Here is a 17,316-nt window from a genome sequence, read left to right as displayed (position 1 = left end):
CTGATAGAGCAAGAATGTACCATGCATGCAAAGGATTAATAGAAAGCATGTATTTATGCAGTTAAAAACAGGGTAGGTAACATTTCAGGGAGGATAGTAGAAATGTTTGGGTGCAATCACAGCTGGCTAGTGCAAAAAAAATCCTCAAGAATCACCCTAGTGCATGCATTTGTCTCTTTGAGGACCAAAGAAGTGTCAATAGCAGTACAAAATCAGAATAAATTGCCAACACAGTGGGTGTGTCAAATCAGCTATTTGATACACTGTTAAGAAGCAAAAAACAAACCCAAATGCAGATTTCACACTTAGAATCAGCTCTTGACCTTTTGTTAGCTTCCATGTGCACAGGATAATGATGCGAACACACACAGCTGGCCAAGAAACAGCTGAGCAGCCAATTGTCAAATTACTTTCGCTCCACAAAAATGGGAGAACTATGCATAAAAACTACCTGACTGGACTACCTGACTGACTAAGTCTCACAAAAAAGTCTCAACAAAAATTGCATGTCGCAACTTTTGGAAATGCAGATATTTACGGCAGGGCAGCCATTCGGAAATGTATCCGAAGCTAATACAAAATATGCTCCTGGTGTAAGGAGCACAAAACATGGACTCCTGGGCAGTGTAAAAAAAGCCTTCAACCCTGTTGTCAGTGGTTAAAAATGTTAGTGGATCTGTAATGGTATGTACAGCAATCTCATGGGAGTCATTGGGCCAGATGATTGCATTACATGGTTGTATAATGGCCAAGGAATATGAAGCCATTTTACTCAAGCCGGTGCGCCCTATGGTGCAAACACTGCTCCCTCATAATGACCCTATATTCCAAGATCATAATGCCCTATACACACTGCTGAACAAATTCAATAACATGGCCTGCACAGTCGCCAGATCTAAACACCATGGAACCTTAATGGGAACTTCTGGAATACAGACTATAAAGTAGATTTCCGCCTCATTCATTACTCAAAGAACTAGAGGCTGTCTTTAAGAATGTCCAATATCCCACTACACACAGCTCAGGACTTAATATAACAGCATTCAATGATGGACTGAATCTGTTTTGTAGGCAAAGGGGGTGGCCCCACTCCTTATACCTATGGGCAATTTAGAGTCTTCCATTAGCCTGCCTGCATGCCTTTGGACTGTGGGAGGAAACCGGGGTACCTGGAGGAAGCATGAGCTGTTCATTTTAATTTTCTTACATTACCAGAATGGTATAAAACCATCCAGAATTAAGAACAATCTATTTTCCTACAATATATTTTCCCCCATATCTATCTGTGCTACATAGAACACTGACAGAATGATGTGTAGCATGCTTGTGTGACCTTTTCAATAACATATGTGCATTTTAAGAGTGGTTTGACCAACCAATCAGAACCAGAAGTGTCAATTATTTGATGGAAATTCATTGAATAATGGACACTTATTAAAAGGAACCTCTTCAGCATAACTCAATGGACTTCATTGAGATATGGTGCTGGAATAATCCGGAGAGTTTGATTGCATGCCCTCAAACAGTCTAAGTGCCTTTGATTGAATCTGGCCCAAGGACAGGAATGATGTGTCATCAAGAGTACATCTGACAACTAATGATTATTCATGAAGCAGTGTAGCCAGGACAAAACATCACTTGCTACTGGTATTTTGATAACGCATAACCCATTCCTACGCAGATATTTACCTCACTTAATATTTAATAAATTGAATGGATGAATTGGGCTCCCATGTGCATCAAAGAATAAAAAGCAACTAGATTTAAAGTTTCAGAATAAACTCATGCATGCGATTGTATTTTTCATTGTATAACGTGATAACGTATATCTATGTATTTCTGTGTGTGGTACTGTGTGAATAAGGTGAAAAATGCAGAAAGGAAAGACAAATGACAAACTATGAGGACCAAGTGTTGTATGGGTTAATTTAATTGGGAAGCTACAGCATGGGTAAGTAGGATCAATCATGTAAGGGATTATTATTAGTGTGGTTGCCTTTGGCAATTATTATTATTATTATTATCCTGAGAAAAAACAGAAGTTTGCATGGAAAACAGCCTGCTTTCAGGCTGGACCTGACAGCCTTAGCACTGCAGGTTCGAATCTGGGTTATGTCATTACACAACCACAACTGGGAATGCCAGGGAACTACTGGCTCTTTCCCACCAGGGGAATGGTGAATTTAATTCAGCCATATTTTTCCCTGGGTTACCTAGCTATGCATTCACCTGCAAGTGAGTTTCCAGGCAACAAACGCCTTACAGCACTACAGGTAGTACTTTCGTTTCCAGGTGACTGCATCAGATGAATTTAGTTGGTTCAACTGTGGTGCTCATTGGGTGCCAATGGCACAGTAGGAAGAGACACGATCGGTGATTCCAGACTGTCTAGAAAGCAAGTACATATTTGTGAGTGTGTGTGTGTATTTATGGCCATGTTTGCCAGGCAAATAAATAAATGATGTAATATAAAGTCAACATAGCCTGAAGACACTGTGGTGAAGCATCAGAGGGAGAGTCAGTGGCTTCTCGTGCTTTGAAATGTCTGAGAAATTCTATTTTTTCTTTGACCTGGTGTACCAGAGAAGGGACATGGCATGACACTCAGGTTAAAGCTTCTCCCCCTGGTTATCTCTGTTGTTGTTTCTGTCGAAAGGGAGCCCGGGCCTGATTGCTGTGATCAGAGACATCTGCGGTGACAGATGTTCAGTGAGGAGAAGTTGCCGCGATGCTCCGATCGCAATCTACACAGGTCGCCCGTCTCCCCTTCTTCGTCCGCTGTTAGGTCACCCTGGTCACACTTTGTGAGTGCTCGTGTACGTCTTCTTTGCGCGTCTGTGTATGGATGGAGAAACCACTGTCCTCTGTAGCCTCTGAAAAGTGGACAGCATCACAGGGATTTGCTTTGAGCGTGCTGCAGCTTGCACCGCTGACATAATGAATATACTGACATACTGCACTTCCAGGCCATCAAAAACCTGCATGGATTATCATTAGCTGCAACTGTATGCTGTTTTGTAATGAATCTATTGTCTTCTCATCTACCACTTTATGAATAATTAAATTTAGATGCAAAGTGTATGGCATTTTATTCAGGACGGAGTGCAGCACAGTGGGTAAGGAACTGGGCTTGTAACCGAAAGGTTGCAGGTTCGATTCCCGGGTAGGACACTGCCGTTGTACCCTTGAGCAAGGTACTTAACCGAAATTGCTTCAGTATATATCCAGCTGTATAAATGGATACAATGTAAAATGCTATGTAAAAGTTGTGTAAGTCGCTCTGGATAAGTCTGCTAAATGCCTGTAATGTAATGTAATGTATTCATTAACCAAATCATTTATTACACCTTATTACAAGGAATTAAGCTCACACACTTCAGGACATCCTGCATATTAAATATTCATGATGTCGAAGACATATGCATTGGTTTGGCTGCATTAACATTAGAAAATTAACTTACAGTGACCTTTTGTTGATTTTATGACTTACCAAACAGTTCAAAATTACTGCTACCCCATTTGTGAGGGGGTTTCTTGCCTTTTGTGAAAGCAGCATTTGTTAAGTTGTGGTAAAAGAAAAGCCAAATCTGATAATTAATATTAAATATTAAGTCAAAATTAAAATTCACCAATAAAGGTCAAACTGCCTTGATTCCAGTGCTGCAATTTTATACCAAAAGGTCAGGTCTTTCAGCTATTTCTATGAGAGAATTATTTTCTGTCCATAAAAAAAAGAAAAAAAAATCCATCATCTTATTATGATAATGAACGTTTGATAATGAATGTTTATGAGTGTAAATGGAACATTCTTATATGTAATGGGAGAGTTTCAAATGTTTGGGATGAGCTATTTGCCATTTGGTCAGTCCTGGGTAGGGGAGTTAAAAGTTAAACAGTGAACCAACAAATGAACCAACAACAAAAAAAAAAAAGGTTGAAGCGAGCCTCTTCAGCCTGCAAGTGCAAAATCTTTTTAGATGGCAGTATTTGCTTAGCAGACAGCCTCATCTGGTACAGCTGACCTTACATATTGAATAGCACTGATGCACTGTACACACCCAGATATGTTTTCAAGCAACTCAAATAAAATATGACTGTCATGCCACCTGAGATCCTTCACCACCACACCACTGCTGCTTTGTTTAGTCAAAACAAATTGCAATAAAAAGCCGGATGTGAAATAAACACTGGGCTTTCAGCAGCATTTAAAAAGCAATATACTGAGGTTCACAGGTACAGAAATTCAGACACCTATTTAATCTCTTTGGGGGAATTAGCTATTCAGCTAGCCGATTTGGTTGGTAGCTTGTCTGTTATATGAAAATGACAAAAAAAAAAACCAGTTTAAGGCAAGCAAAATTTGTGAGAACAATAATATAATATAAATTACACTGGTAATACAATTGGCTATTTCCTGCAGAAAAGTTGGCGATACAACATAATCAGAAGTAAACCCTGTGGTAGAATTTCCATTATTGACAATCAAATGAGCCATACTTCTTTAAATGTATTTATTTTAATTTATGACAGGATGCCCTGGATGAAATATAAAACTTTTATTCAAAACGGAATACAAGTGTAACGACCTTTTTTCACAAACACAGTTTGACAAGTAAATTCTGGTGATGCAGTTCTGGATACATTCTGGTGATAGGCCATTCGTGAACAAGTTGGCTATTTCACTCGGTTCTTTTAGGTGAAGGTCAGGAACTGACTCACATATCTGAAGAACTGATACTTTTTTTGTATGAACGCAGGAAAAATAGTTAGATATGATCATTTGGCTTCTGAGTTAGATACGATCATATGGTGTCTGATTTTGGCAATAACGGTGGCCTAATAAACTATACCATTAAAACATGACATGATTAAGACCCTGGACAGCTTTATGGAGGCAGCAGCAATTCTTTTTTTATTATTTAAAGTTTATTTTTTATTTATTACTATTGTTACATTAACTGAAATTAGTTGGCTAACATTAACTAGCTAGCTAAGTCAAGCACAATGGATGACAAAAGAAAATGTATATTTGGGGCAGTTTAAAATTAAAAAAAAAAAAAAAAAGTTCTATAATTCCATGCCGGTCTTTGCTCGTTTTAATGCTTTCACTTTTTAAGGCAGGTAAAATGCATCCATCCATGGTTTTGTAATTGTTGCATACAATCATTTTTTACTTTCATAAATCATCATAATGAACCATTTCAGGGTGATTAAAAAAAAAAAAAAAACTTCTCTCCTCCAAATCCACTAGAGTTTCTTCTCCACCCCTAATCATCTTGAGAATAACAGATAAATGCATTTTATTGAGACAGATCCAAAGACTGGTGTTAATAATGGTGAAAGTACCCAGGATGATGTCACTACATCCTTCCACTGCAGTGCTATATGTTGAAATGGGACTTTCCACTTTCTGACATCCTGCTATGGATTTGATGGATTGGGACCTCCAAGCTTAGAAGTGCCTGTCAAAAATAGACTTGTGGTTAATCTGTTTCAAGGTTGAAATTTGGTAAGCATCTGTGGTGGTTTTGTGACACGGATAGATTGCTGTTCTCTCTTTTCACGTTTGTTACCTGGGAGACAGTAATAGATATGATGATTTTCAAGCACTCATTTGTGATTGGATAAAACACATCACATTGGGCTGTTGGGTAGGTCATTCTTTTAAAGCACAGTTTGTTGATGTTCAGAAGAAAATGAATGTGAGTGAGTGTGTGTGCCTGTGAAAATCTGCATTCTAAACTGACTGGCTAAAAGGTCTATGTGCTATATTTAAAGATAACAACAATCATCAATACACTGAAATTATGAATACTCGTACTCACTCACACCTACTCAGTCTCAGTTTAATTGGTGAATGTTCTTCAGGGAGCATTTGTATATTCAGCTATATCATTTTTCCTGTGGATGCCTGTAGTAAGTTTAAAATTTGGTTGTGAATGTGCACTCACCCAGAAACTGTGGTCTCCATGAGCTTAGTTACTCAATTAACCAAATTTTTTTGGTTAGATTAGCTGATTGAACACAGCCAGACTTGATTTCAGCTAGCCCTGTTGAATCTAAACCTTACTCATATTTAAACCTTACCATCAGAGATAAGTAGTCACTACAAAGTTTCTACTAACACACTATGCCATGATCAAAGGAAATTTCAGAAGAGATGACAAAAAAGTTGTTCAAATGTCAATCTGTAAAGGGTTACAAAGCCGTTTCTAAGGTTCTGGGAGTCCACCGAACCAGACTGAGAGAACACTTCATGCAGGAAATTTTTTCCAAGGGTGCAGAAACAACTCATCCAGTCAACAAGTTACAGAAAATCCCAGAAGAACATTCAATGACTGCAGATCTCTCTAGACTCAGCTCCACCAAGGTCAGCATTTATGACTCCATAATAAGAAAGTGACTGGGCAAAAATAGGATTCGTGGAACAGCAGCAAGGTGGAAACTACTATTATTATAAGTTACCCATAGTAATAATCTCACCTTCCAGACAAGCTTGTTTCATGTTTCCAAAGAGCATTGAATTCACACTACTGTCTGAAGCTGGCAGCTGGTAACATTGACCTACCATAAGGCCCTTTTCCTATTCCCTTATGAGCTTAGTCAATTTCTGGAATTTCCTGCGCATTATGATTTTATTTTACATGAAGAGCTACTTCCCCATCTCTCTTACTGCATTTAATCTTCCTAATGAGTGTATACCCATCTTCCTCCCCAAGCCATGTCTCTGTAATCCCAACTATGTCATAGCCCCTGCTATTCATAGTATCCTCAAGCTCCAAAAATGTTACTTTTTATACTGCTAGCATATAAACAAAGACATTTCAGATTGTTACTGCCATATATCCTCTCCCTTCCCCTCGCCCCCACCTTGCTAAACCACCCTTACAAAATTTAGCCTTAAAAAAATAAGGCTAAATATATAAATCACCCTTAAAAACCTGAATGTGTAGCTCTGCATGGGTGTTAAATGGTGTTCAATGGAGGATGATCGTCAGACAAACACAAATCACATTATACACCTTAACTTTGAGAAACGGTTCAATGGTATTAGTTTGAAATGAATAAAACACCATAAAAGCAATTGACAGCCCAAATCCCTTAACTGAGTCAGATAACATCCAAAATGTATTTTTAAATTCGGCCAGTTACAACAATGTCATCAGCCCTCAATTCATCCAATTCATGATAATTTATTTTTGTCATAAACATGTACTTTCTCATATGCTGTGCGGAACATCCATTAGGGGTGCAGACTCTGACCACAGTTGGCACTGGAGTGGTCAGCATTCAATGCCGGGCCATGTGGTGCATCTCAGCAGCCAGTAAAATAACAAAGCATTAAAGCAGTAAAGAAATTAATTACTAATCAGTTACTGCACTATAATGCTTCTGGGTGGTTGTGCAAGGTTTACCAGTCCCTACACTTGCAACAAGGCTTTAACTGCGCTCCAGTGTAATTAAAAAACACTTTGCACTTCCCTTAACTTAAATGCAAACGTCAATTCATTAAGTATTTTACCAAGCAGACTTCTTTAGTCGACTTATCATACATTTTACCCTCGCCTAAATCATTCATACAGAACTTTGATGACTCTTCAGTGTAAGGAGGCAATACACATTTGTCATAAATGAATGATGTAATTGAGTATTTAGTACAATAGGAACCAAAAAGATTTAGCATTCACATAATAACATTTTTGCTCTAAAGATTTAGGCTCCATCTTACTTAATGCATGTTTGGAAAATGGCAGAATAGTCTGAGTGCTATAATTGTGATGGAAGTTACTGTTTAACAGAACTCGGCCTTCTATGTTTGTACTGTAGCTCTGCGTATATATTCTAGTAGAAAGTACTCAATGTCCCTGTTTTTCCCCCACAATGCAATGGCCTCTAATTCTCTGACAAAACCATGTTCTTTTGAAAGATTATAATTATCAGTGCACCACAGACAGGATGGTGAACATTTGCAGATATGAAGTGTTTTGTTAGCCATCCATAGTTCTGAATACACAAGACATTTGATTACAAAGGGAGCAATATTGTGTGACAGGGCATCTTCAGTGCGTGCTTTCAGTACTGCGAATTGCATATGATCAAGATAGAGGGGGAACTTTGAAGGGAACTGTTGTCAGCACTAGCAGCAATTCAGTTGGTACGAAGCTGTGGATTGATTTTTTTTTTTGGCTGCATTTAAAAGGAGAGAAGGATGTCAGGCACTTGGTCACGACACATGACACCTGGAAGCCACAGTGAATATATTAACAGCTTCAAAGGTGTCTGCCATGAATTAATTATAATGAGTATTATTTGCATGGGTGAAATAAAAGAAACCACTATCTAAAATGGAAATTGTAAAATATAAAATCCCATTTTCTTTTATTTCATAACTAAGGCTTTCCACCATGAAAAATAATAACATGACAGCTGGTAAAGGGCTGTGAACATCCTCATTAATGCGCACTTGAAGATGTTTCTGAAAACAATTTGATAGTCATCAATGGCATTGTAGAATAAACCACTGCTGGTTGGGAATTAATTAATGAACAATTTATTTCTGTATCTACTGTCCATGATAAAAGTGAGGGTAAATTGAATAAACTCTAAAGAGAGCTCATGAACAGATCAGCCCATTAAACGTGCAACAGGTAGCTGCTGGTAAGTCATCTTTTGTTATATTTTGTTTTTATTTAGCCATAATGAAAAAGCTGTGCCAGTCCAGAAGAGAGGTAGCAACATCATTCTCATTGGCTACATACCTTCCAAATGTACTGTTTGAACAGTAAGTTACAATCTTACTTCTTATACATTATTATTATATTATACATTATACGTTATACATTACATATCAGTTCCTGAACATTTATAGTTGCCTTGCTAGTTAGGTAGCAGATATTTGCTGAATGCAGTATTTAAATGCAGAATTAGCTGCTGTACGTGTAGTTTAGCTTTGGATATAGCCAAGACAATAAAATGTTTCAGTACCACAGCTCGTGAGCATTTTTAGAAGTTTATTAGAGTATTTCCATGGCAAAAAAGTAAACACCCACGTCATCTAAATCAGCATGTCTACAACTGATTTCATTTTCATTAGGCTAATTAGAAAACTGAGCAAGTTTTTTTAATTGGGTTTCTTATACTTTGTTACTTTGCTAAATTTCAAAAGCACTGAACCACTCATAACACACATAGTTTGCATTGAAGGATAGGTATAGATGTGATACTATGTTGTTATTATCAATATGTTATGCATATATGTATGTATTTAGAATTTGTACTTTTGTTCTTGTTGTTCTTTGTTACCATAGTTAACTTGCACCGGTACTATAACTTATTTTCAGCATCTTTACATGCTGGTCTGGGTATGTTGTTAGCTGGAATGTTTAATTCCATGGTGGATTAAAAAAAATCTGTCATGTTCTGCAATCATTAAAAAAAATATGCTAAAGATTATTTAAATTGCCTTAAATCACCATAGCTAATATGACACAACTTTTGCTTGTTTTTTCCACCAAGAATAATTTCAAAATATTTTTGGGCCATTTGCGAAAGCAAAATTCCAGTTTTCTGGAACTTTAACTGTAGTCACACCACCAAGGCATCAAGTGATTGTGTCCCACCCAAATTGACTTGGAGGTGACAATATTGCATCATTGGTGGGGATTCAACATGCTTACTATTTACTTGTTTATCAATGTAACCTGCACCCAAGTGTCATATGACTATATCTTTCAACGTAAAGGGAATTCTAGACTGGTTTTCTTTTAGAAGAGTAGCAGTCCTCCTGATTAAAATGAGCTCTCAGCCAAATCTCTACCTGTAGCAAGTGCAGAGATATAGCCCCAAACTACTGTGCGTGCTACAGGTAGCTGCTTTACTATAGAATACAAAAGGGCAGGTGCTAAGGGCAGTCTGTGGGCGAGGATCACGTGGGTATCATTCACATGTTTCCACTTCTACTGAATACAAACAGAGGGCCTGGGTGTTACTACTGGGCCTGGAAGCCATTATTCTACTTGCTAGCAAGCTAGCCAGTAAAGAAAGAAAATCTGTGTTTATGGTATTCAGTTCACTTTACTTTCATGCTGAAGTTGTACTGAAAACAAAATGGCTCTTTCCTGTAGTGTGGCAAATTGCAAGGGTTTAACTTCAGTGAAAGAATCTATTTATTTTTGCCTGCTACTGCAAGGTGAAGGTGAGTGAAAACAATGGCTGACTGGAATTTGGAACACTAAATATCCCTCAGATACACCTGAGACACAGCTATAAAAATGTCCGAATGTATAGCAGGCACTTTTCATCTGCGTGATTTTGAGAGCATTCAGGCAAGACTACTGAACATTCAGAGCAACCATCTGATCAAGGCCCCCTTTGCCTAGTATGCAAAGTCATGGGGTGGTGTTTCCAAAATGGAATTACCCATCCGTTGCAGGTGTTCAAAAATGAGAATGGGTAGAGGTGGATGTCATTATGGTGTATTCCTCTACAAAATTTGCACCTTTTTCTACCGATATTTCTGTGTAGAGGTTTTTTTCGCCAGACACAAAAAGAGACTTAATCAGTTACACCTTGATCTCTTAAATGAGGTTAATGTTGTTTTTTTGCGGTGGAATTTCACTTTAATTTCACAATCATATGCCTACATACTTTTCGCACAAAGAAAAAAAAAAAGAAGAAAAGACTGCATTTTTCAGTGTGAAATGCCTGCATTCCTGTAGCTGCACACGTTGATACTATCTAATTAGCGTGAACGTTCATGTTCATGAAACATTCATGCTGCACTTTGCACTGATTACATGTGTAGCAGCGACTACAGTACATGTGGAGAGTGTAAATTTGCATCGGTTTCCACATTCCCACTCGTGAATTTTAAATACCCCCGTGGGAGCGCGAGAACTTCTAAGCCTTTGGACTGCATAATATCACCAAAGGTGATTAAAAAGTAACAATAATGACTTAAACGATGTAATGAAAAAAGGGTACTGCACAGTTTATCCAATTTCGGGGCATGAATCCTTAAAAAGGTCTTTGGGTTTTTGCATTTCCTGACCACTGGGTTCATAGGTAATTGCGAGCCAAACTCACAATTGCCTATAGGGTAATGCGCACAAGGCACTTAAAGAGAGCATGATTTCACTCGATGCATCAACCGCAGTCACATTCGCTGCAATCGTGTAAATGAGCCTCTGGCCCTGGGATCTCGTTTGATATATCGCTGTATTGCCTGCGTCCTCTCAGAATGGCTGCATATCACTTTTGGGCTTTGCTCAAGTACCCGATTCCTCATTGCGGCCCATTTAACGTGATTGATGTGCGCCGTGTTCAAAGCTCACGCTACGTGCATAGCTCGGCCTTGGCGTGGCTCATTAACGGTCTTGTTATCGTATTTAGATTTTGCATATTTTAAGTGTCGAAGGTCATTTCTGGGCTCCTTTTAAGCCAGGCAGCCAGAGAACGGTGATTACATATGCCAGTCTTTGTCTGCCTCACTCCTCGTCTTATAAACAGCATGCCTGAAGCAATCCATCTAAAATATTCCACGGTAATTTGTTTCTGTATGTGAGAGATGCAAGCCAATAGCAATTTTATGTTACTACTTGAATGGATTTATTTATTTTGTTCTTTTGGCAGTTCCCAATTTTGTTGCTCTTAAAAAGGACTCTTAACAATATTGTGTCTGGAAATTGAACGCAGCGCAGTAAGGCTGGTTGTATATTGACATTTTTAAAAATCTTTCTTTAACGTCATGCAAATTGTTCTAGACATCATTTGAGAGATGTCTATTTGATGTGTCTGCATGGGTTTTTTGCTGTTTTTTTTTTTTTTACAGTATAATAGATAAAATAACAGACAGTTTAATAGATAAAAGGCTGTTTGTACATTCATAATCCAAAAAACACATTCCATCATCTGGTATGTCTCTGATGTTGGAGTATTTTTTTATCCGCATCTGTTAATTTGGTTTAATTGGATTCAAAAATGAAAAAGTTCAAAACAAGGTCTGCATGTACTGACAGACTTATCGCAAAAAGAAATGATGCCATTCATTTGAAATGCTGAAACTCAGATGATTAATGCAGGAGGAAAAAAAAAATCTGACAGAGAGGACAAGGTATGATGCAACCGACGCAAATGTCAGGCAATACTTCAGAGGGCATTACAGCATAAATTTCAAGCATGACCTGCCATTTCCAAAACATGTCATCATGTTGACAGGACAGCAGGAGGTTTATTTTGCTTTTGCATGTGTTTGATTATTGTTTAATATTTACACTTCATAAATGTGATTCATGTCACTCCATTCTTTTCTTTACTGATATTTTTAACTGTTTGTATCAGCAGGGGTCACTATTCAGCAAAATTAAATAAAGTAAAGCAAAGTTACCTACCTGCTTCGCATTGCGATATCTGAAAATATGCATACAACACTGGTGAGCCTGAGATCTTAATCATTTCTGGATGGAAATTTGTGTTTTTCAACTCACACAATTTAAATAAAACAATTAAGGCCAATTACAGTTCAGTAAGGCTATTATTAAGTACTATTATTTGTAACAATCAACATTTGCAATTAATCAGTAAAACATTTGCTAGTATATACTACGGTATGTGATGTGTAGTTTCTACAGTACTAATGCATTAACCTGATATGTATAAATGCATACATTTATTTTAGACTCCCTTTCGGTTTGACTTATCTTGATTGTTTAAAAATTGCCTCTTCATTAACAGGGTGCTAATAATCCTGGAGTGGGACCAAACGGAGGGTGAGGTTTATTAGGGGGCCCGTGTCAGGAGGTTTCTAGCCCCAGTGAGAGCCATGGTGGCAGGAGGAAGAGATGCCTGGCCGCTCTCCAACAGAACCTCATTATTTCTGAGAGGCTGACCACAGTGCACAAGTGTGCTATTAGACAAGAGAAGGAACAGGAGTTTGAAGAAGGTTTTTTAATTTTTTAAGAGCCTTCAAATAGCAATAAAATATATTTTTTTTTAATATGCTGGCAGTTTCAATTTAAGATTCAAGCCAATGCAGATGCGTGTCATACATATTGCAAACTAATGTAAAATAAAATGTACTGGACCGTATCCATGCCGTCTCATCATGTAAGCCTGTAAGAGGAGACTATTATGAACCTCAATTGGATTTAGATGCAAGCTACGGTGTAGTAAACTATACTACCTGCCATATTACCATTACCGCACACGCTGTGGAAATATTTCATCTACTTTGTTTCAACTGCTTTGACAAACCTGTTAGCTTTGTCCAACGCTATCTCAGAATGTAAAATATCATTCCATCTAGACAAAAAGCTCGCAAATGTCTAAGACAATGCCCCACGGAAATGTGACTGCTGCAGGCAAATGCGAGAAGCCAATGGGATTGATTACGTCTTGAAAATTGCGTTGGTTGCCACAAAACAAACTGTCTGTGAGTATCTCTGTAGAAATCAGGATAAAATTACCTCAGAGTCTAACCCCTGACTGAACCTTGACATGCAATTCTAAAGTTATGATGGTGCTATGAACTCAAAAGTGTTTCTTTTATATTTACTTTAATTGGAAAATGCCATGGTTTAGACTGTAGTAATAGACTTAAGCAATTGAACAATAAATCAATTAAATCTCCATTCTGTACAGATTAATTTGCCGAAGAGACAAAAGACATCACCTTGAGCTTGTGCCAATCTCTGTAAGACTATAAAACTCTTGCGTCATAAAGTCAGCGACCTGATTCTCTAAGTTGTATTTAAAAAATGATTTCAAAAGTTCATTATTCAACTCAGTTTGTCACCTCAGGCTATCAGTTACTAGGCAACCTCAAAACAGGTGGTAAATTGTATGGTTCAAGAGGTGATCATTTCAGTAGGACTGCTACTTGACTATGCATCAGCATATCAACCAATAATGACACACCAGCCAATGGGCAGGCCTGAAGCAGTTCACCTTCACACTGGAAAACAAAACTTACTTACATTTAGAATGTTATGAAAACAGAAGAAAAAAAAAACACGTGTAAAAAGGTTCCTTACTGATGAGCCGACCAGTTCAATTTTGTATCCAGTATAATAGAATAATGTACAGTCACAGGAGCCCACCATTAAAGAGCTTGCAACAGTTTATGGTTCTTCCAAACTAGATTCACTTATATTTATTATACTTTATTTATTTTTTTAAAAACTGTTTATTCTTTAGCAAGTGAAACCAAAAATAAACCATGTTTTGCCCAGAACACAGCAATTGAGTTGTTTCTCTTCAATGTTAAAAAGACAACTTTGAGAGATTTGAGAAATAAAACCATGGGGATCAGATAAATGTCCCCAATGGTATGTTAAGTACAATCCATTTTGCATTGCTCTTTCATTCACCCAGCTCAAAATAGCTCGAAACCTAACAGTGATGTGTTTGAAAAGCTTTTCTATCATAGACACTAAATATGGTGACTAGGTGTATTTTGTTGGAAGATTTTCCCTAATTCATTTCAGCAAAGGGTCATTTTGTTTGTCTTTGTCAATAATAATCATTTAACGCTGAGGGGGCAAAAACAATAGAGCAGATATGATTGCCTGGTCATAATTACTAAATTTTACCCAAAATTATCTCATGTAGTATAATGAAGTTACACCCATAAGCGTAGTTTTGGGCACTTTGTTTGTGGGAATGTGTGTGACATACTCTTTTGACTTACAAAGCCGTTTGATTCCTCCCTACTCCCAATCACCAAGCCATAATTTTTTGTGGTCAATAAAATATTGGTTTTGACGAAAAACTTTGTTCCTTCTGGGTGGATTCTGTATGTCTCGTCTCTTTGGTTTTGGTTTGGTTTGGTTTATTATAAACAGGCCGGATAGCGCAAGATGTAACTGTGCACTGTTGAAGTCCAGACATGCCAATGTGGACATAGGTTTTCCCAGAACGGTCTACGTTTGTCCATATGCATTGCACAAATCACTTTGCTGCAATCCCACAATGCAGTGTCAGTAGATACAGGAAACTCCCATTATGGGTGCATTGTATGACATCTAACTAGGTGCATTATAGCATGTATATTCTGTATATATGTATATATACATTCATTTTAAGTCTCATATTTTATGGATGGCAATGAGTACTTTTGTAAACATTCCCCCAGCAGAGTTTGGGAAGCCTCCTCCTGCCAGTGTTTGATAATGCTTTGACATATTTGAACGATTGATCTGATCTCAGGAAATATTCATACTTCAGTGTTTAAGGTACATCAAAGTACTGCCATCACCTGAATGAAGCTGCCATGGGAAAAGATTAAACGCATTCAGTTCAGTTCAGTGAAACCTTAACTCAAGGAATGCTGGCTGAAATGTTTTTTTTTTGTTGTTGTTGTTGTCATAAGCCAAAACAGGTGGATAGTGTAAATAGGTAAATAGTGTCCCTGTCTTTTAAAAAGACGTGAATTTATTTGTAGGTCAAAGTTAAGGACAAATTCTGTCTGGATCCAAGCCGTATTTCCTCAGTAAGGCTGTGTGTGCTTCGGAGGATAAAGGTGCTTTTCACCCCCCCCCCCCCCCCCCCTTACAGAGAATCTTCTTTAGACAAAGAGTATCCATTCCCACTTACAAAGGATGCCCTTCCATGAGAATTTGGCAGAATTTCAGTTCTGCTCCCGTTTTAGACTTTAAATCCTATGATGTTCCCCTTGTGTCTGAAGCAGAAAGAGAACTGAATGCAACTGTAATGAGAGCTCTGGGTAAGAAAGGCTTACCAGAATATCATCTGCATATAAAGATATTAAATGCGATTCTGTTCGAGCAGAGGCCTTGTATGCCTTTGTGGTGGCTAATTACTGCTGCTATGGGTTTTACTGCCTAGGCAAAGGGACGAGATAGAGACACCCCTTGCTTTGTGTCGCATGATAAATCTAAAGGGTCACGGAGTCGTCAGTTTATTTTTATTGAAGCTGTAGGCGAGCTGTATGGTAATTTAATCCAAGAGATAAAAAAAACCTGGTCCAAAATTAAAATTAATCAGGGGTGTTAAGGAATTAAGCAATCCCATTCAACTCTATTGAACAGCTCCTGCAGCATTCATAGATATTTATTCTTTTAGGGGTAGTGAGCCCATTAGCAAGATGAATAGTATTTGAGAGAAGAAAAAAAAATCATATGACAAGATCAGCTTTGGATAAAACTCAGCTTGGTCTGTGTGAATTTTTTTTTAAATATAATTATCAGTACCCAGTATCCTTAGAATTTAGCTACATAGTAATGTAGGAGCCCACATTTAATAAGAATACTGGGCAAAATGAGCTTCTAGGTGAAACATCCTTATCTTTCCCTCTTTCAGTAATGTGATGACTGTGAGACACAATGCACCCAGATGTTTCCAATCCAGTGCTGCTGTAATTACACTATATAGTATCTGACAGAGAACATGTGAATTTGTATGCAATCGCATGAATAAAAGAAAAAAAAATCTCGGCTGACATTCAGTTTTGTAATATGTATAAACAGCTTCAACAATTTATGAAGTGACTTGTTTATTATGACTGTTCTCTTATCTTCTGACAGAATTGTAAGGTTCTTAGATCTTTAATCTCATTTGCACATGGACTTGATATACTGTAGGTTACATTTCAGTTCGAAAGCATCATATTAGGGAAGATTATCTGTGCCTCAATTCACCACTGCTATCTTTCAAAAATTATAATTTTGCACCAATATTTATATTTTTAGATATATTTCTTACATTTTTGTCTTTGCCCCTGGAAAATAAAGCATCGAGTTGTGTTAAGTTTGAAAACAAACATGCATGCACACACGCATACACACACACACACACAGTTCAAGAGATTAAAACCTGTGTAACCTAAGCTGCCATCAATGATGTAGCCAGTATTCCATTTTCAAAGTGCCAGCCAGTGCAATATTGACTTATGAAACATCGGCCACTGAGGTCCTGAATAGTGTTTAAACACCGTTTTGCATAGTGTCACATAATAAAATCCGAGCTTTGAAATGCACTGTTGGATACTGTACAGGGCTCGTATTCGGACATGGTCAAAAATACTGCTTTTACAAATTACTATTTCAAATTCTCAGTTTACTAATTTGTTCCCCATGATTAATTTTCAAGCCCTAAAATAAATCAGGGATTTGTGAGGGTCATATTAGTCGCTGGATGAAACTATAAAGTCTGAAATTAATAATCATAGGACAAAGATAACTGTATTGTGTGTATGAATGAGACAGGGTTATGGAGTGAAACATCTCACGTCAGCGAGACAAGATATAGGTAAAGGGGGCATTTTGTGTTTGAACTTACTCAGCATATTTATTTGTGAAA

At 37.6% G+C, this 17,316-nt stretch overlaps 1 long non-coding RNA gene across 2 annotated transcripts in view; it reads left to right on the top strand.

The window, feature by feature from the left end:
• Positions 1 to 12,912, top strand: part of LOC118210197 — a 48,521-nt gene extending 35,609 nt beyond the window's left edge. Inside the window, exons 3-4 of one of the 2 annotated variants that reach the window (XR_004761818.1) lie at positions 8,695 to 8,782; positions 12,733 to 12,912. This is a non-coding gene — a long non-coding RNA (uncharacterized LOC118210197). Of the gene's footprint in view, positions 1 to 2,656; positions 2,935 to 8,694; positions 8,783 to 12,732 lie in introns of those variants that run through there. The other variant, XR_004761817.1, reaches the window with a different exon arrangement.
• The last annotated feature ends 4,404 nt before the right edge of the window (positions 12,913 to 17,316 follow it).

The sequence above is a fragment of the Anguilla anguilla genome, chromosome 12 (genome assembly GCF_013347855.1).
Source record: "Anguilla anguilla isolate fAngAng1 chromosome 12, fAngAng1.pri, whole genome shotgun sequence".
Taxonomy (NCBI): Eukaryota; Metazoa; Chordata; class Actinopteri; order Anguilliformes; family Anguillidae; genus Anguilla; species Anguilla anguilla.
Note: the sequence above shows the minus strand (reverse complement) of the source record. Positions and strands in the feature narration are given on the sequence as shown.